The 3,971-nt window shown below is 41.4% G+C and overlaps 1 long non-coding RNA gene across 1 annotated transcript; it reads right to left on the bottom strand.

The window, feature by feature from the left end:
* Positions 1-472: 472 nt before the first annotated feature.
* Positions 473-3,620, bottom strand: LOC123061894 (uncharacterized). The gene is made up of 4 exons (XR_006429409.1): positions 3,243-3,620; positions 2,670-3,050; positions 1,447-1,609; positions 473-969 (listed from the first exon to the last, which is right to left on the bottom strand). It is a non-coding gene; the product is annotated as an uncharacterized lncRNA (long non-coding RNA).
* Positions 3,621-3,971: the final 351 nt, after the last annotated feature.

Here is a 3,971-nt window from a genome sequence, read left to right on the forward strand (position 1 = left end):
GCTTCCGTGACACACCAATGTGTCAGCATAGGGTACCTTTGCCGACATATAAGTTGTAGCTAACACCAATGCCGGAGGACTTGTTGTGGGGAAAGTTATTGCCGACAGTTGTTTACTTCCCGACACTTTTTCAGTCGGTATACACCCTACCTACGCCGACAGATGTTATGTACACATACACCCTACCTACGCCGACACTTTTTCAGACAAGATACACCCTACCTACGCCGATAGATAGCATGTCCACATACACCCTACCTATGCCAACACTTTATTAGCCACATACACCATATACCTATGCCAACAGATAGTCTATCAACAAATACCCTACCTAGACTGACAGATATTGCCTTTGCCGACATATAAATTGCGGGTAAAGTGACGTGCAGCCAGAACAATATGCATATATATAATTATCTATATATACAAGCTCTAAGCAGATTCAATTATTAACCTCACAACCATAAGCAGGTTCAAGATGAACACATACTGTATAAAAATGAAAATATGTTCACAAACATGCATATACACCGAACGCAAGTTGACAAACACAACAATCTTGACAAAGCATAGTTTTGACCATCTTAACAATCACCCAGAACACACAAGTCACAAAAGGATGAGCACTATTTGCCGGTACGAGAGACTTCAGCTAGATGGTCTAGCTCCAGAACACACAAGTCACAAAAGGATGAGCACTATTTGCTGGTACGAGAGACTTCAGCTAGATGGTCTAGCTCCAGATCACACAAGTCACAAAAGGATGAGCACTATTTACTGGTACGAGAGACTTCAGCTAGATGGTCTAGCTCCAGACCAAACAAGTATGTATCCACATGCACAGAGTGCAAGCTCCAAAATAGACGAAACATCAAATTATCTTGAAGACACATAAGGACCCATGATTACAGGTTGGTTGGTCCATAAGCACTGCAAAGTCATCACGTCCATGTGCACCTGGCTAAATGCCTGAATTTTTTCACAAAAATTTGTCAAGAAACTGGAGTCAATTCAAGTTGCTCAAAGCTCATATGTGGACTAACACATATTTGATCAATAAATCCTCATGATATCATAGTTAACAATATAGTTTGTACAGAAGTTATAATTGGATCACATGGTACTATATAGAACTATGTTCCTGTGCTTGCACTTTTATCAACAATGAAGGCATTGACCATCTGAAACAGATTTCCTACAACCTAGTAGCTTATTTTATAGCCCATTACATAAGCATTCATTGAAGAAAAGACAACCTCTTTCGCAACCTCTCTAGATTTTCATGATTACGAGCAACATAACCATGGATACAAAAGGAAACCATGACACATATATACACAAGCAATTTAGTGTTAACACATAGGCTAGCCAACCTTGCCAAGTTACATTATAGAAACTGTTATGCAATAGCGTGTGAGCTAATTACTACTGAAACAAAAAATGTACCTAGTAGTTGCCCACTACAAGTCGTGGCCCTTGTTCCCGGTGAGGTAGCCTTTCCATCCCCCATTCGTTTTCTGCTGCACGTGCGCAACCATGTTTCCCAGCGAGGTAGTCATCCATTCTATACCCATTGCTCATGCTGCATGCTGGCAGTCGTGGTTCTCGGCTATTGTCGGCATGACTAAATGAATTAGTAATTTGTTTCTCATCAGGCATTGTAATTATGACAACTATATCTAATCACACTATTTGCATCTATTTTTTACTCTAACCAGCGAGCATGCATGTGCAATGCACATATAACCAAATGAAGATATTTTCTCATTCATCCTAGTCAAGAGGAAATTATTCAAACAAAATCAACAAAAATGTATAATAAATATACTACACATTCACAACATTGCATAGCATTCACAACTCCCTAAATACTCCTTTCGTCCCAAATAAGTGTCTCAACTTTAGTACAACTTTGTTACAAAGTTGAACACTTATTTTGGGATAGAGAGTAATACAGAATTGCCAATAACCACAAACTACAAAGTCTACACTAAATAACCTAAAACTACAAAGTCCAAAAATAATATTCTGGTTTTTTCTGAAACAGTGAAAGAATAGTATATAGTTATAATTAACAAAAACATAATTTCTACAATATAAGCTTGAGACAGATAGAGGTAACTATCAAGGATGACATGTCAAATTACAATGTAGATAGAGCATAATGCAGTATGTAAAAATATTCTTATATGCAGAGTGATCCCAGGAGAAACAATGGCAAAGCACTGACTAGCAGGCGCTTGTATAACAAAGTAGGATCCCAGATCAAGCCACAAAGAAATAAAAAGTCCACGCAATATAAATCATGGAACGATGCAGATGCTGAGGAACCATCTTCCATTATCTAAAAAATAAGATAAGCATATGAATAGAACAAATGTAAGTTTTGGAGCCATGACCATTGGTGAGATCTCTAGTCATTGCAAACTTCACACATATCATGACAGCAGAAACAAAAATAATGTTCCGATAGAACAATGTTTAGGCACTCGAGCATGCTGATAAAATTTAATATGCTAGAACAAAGGTAGGCAATTTTGTAAAAGTAATGGTTTCGGTGAAGGTCATATTAGTCCATGGAGTAACCACAACAGCAACCAATCAGTCCATGGAGTAACCAAAATATAACATCCACTACAGAGTGGCTGGGTAGGGAGCGAGAGGCAAACCTGAAATAGTGTTACCGGGCAATGGGGATGGCCTTACGACATTGTGGTTGTCGAACCATCGTGCCTGCTGAAGCTCCTTCTGCACCATCTCTTTTCCTTACCTTCAGCAATCACAAAATTAAGCACAAGCTGACAGTATCATAATAAATGAATTTTTCTTCAATAATAAACTAACTTGCATTACAGTTCTACAAGCAGTTAAGACAATAAAGCTATAGGAGAAGATTTGGTACATCTATGCCTTATGGTGAAGGGTGTCGCTAATGGTCAAATATATTAACTTCATCAAGAAACTTCAGAACACCGAAGCAAATATTTTTTTATGGTACCAGCTTGAAGTTCAGATATCATTTTGTTGAACAACTATCCACCTGTATGACACTGCACATCATAAAAAAAGAACCATCACACACTCTAAATAATTTATCAAAATGTCACATTAATTTATGGTACACAATATAAAAACTCCAAGTGTATGCCTAATTGACTTAAAGACCATTAGAAAATAAGGGTTGCGGCTCTTACACATCCTCACGTACAGATAAGGAAATCTCAGGATGATTTGATGCTTACCTCAGGGCACGGCGACGGCTGGCTTCGAGAGGGGCGCAACTCGAAGGGGATGGATCCCCAGCAGCAGCAGGTCCCGTTCAGCAGGTCCGGCAGCAGCGAGAGCCCAAAGATGGAGCCCTGACAACAGCAGGTGCGGCAGCAGCGGGAGCCAGGAGATGGGGCCCCGACTGCAGCAGAAACGGGGATTGGCAAGGACGACGGCTGGATGTCGAGGGGGCGGCCCGAGGACGGCGGTTCGGTCTTGGGGGAAGGGGTGGAGCGCAAGGACGGGTGGATGTCGGGGTGGAGCTCGGGGGCAGGGGAATGCTAGCTCCGACACGATGGCTTGACGACAGGGTGGAGGCCAGCGGCAGGATTGTGGATCAAGAACGGGGGCGAGACGGCGGCAGCCACTAGTTAACCACCCCCCCCCCCCGCGCGGAAATCACGCGCCACAAGTTTCCAACCTTCAGTCGATTGACACGTGTCCATCTATGCCGATAATTAGTCCATACACCCTACGTACGCCAACACACTTTAGCTCGCTAAGTACCTACCTACGCCGGCTGAAAAAATGTCAAGGTCCATACATACACCGACACATAACATGTTATTAAGCAATTACTTACAGATACATTGTTGCTTCATGATTGCTGGCTCTTAGTGTGTCCACAGTTATGTACCTTTGCCGACACATGATCTGAAGACAAAACATAAAAGCTATGGTAACACTTATTTTGTCGAGATTAC

The sequence above is a fragment of the Triticum aestivum genome, chromosome 3A, assembly GCF_018294505.1.
Source record: "Triticum aestivum cultivar Chinese Spring chromosome 3A, IWGSC CS RefSeq v2.1, whole genome shotgun sequence".
Taxonomy (NCBI): domain Eukaryota; kingdom Viridiplantae; phylum Streptophyta; class Magnoliopsida; order Poales; family Poaceae; genus Triticum; species Triticum aestivum.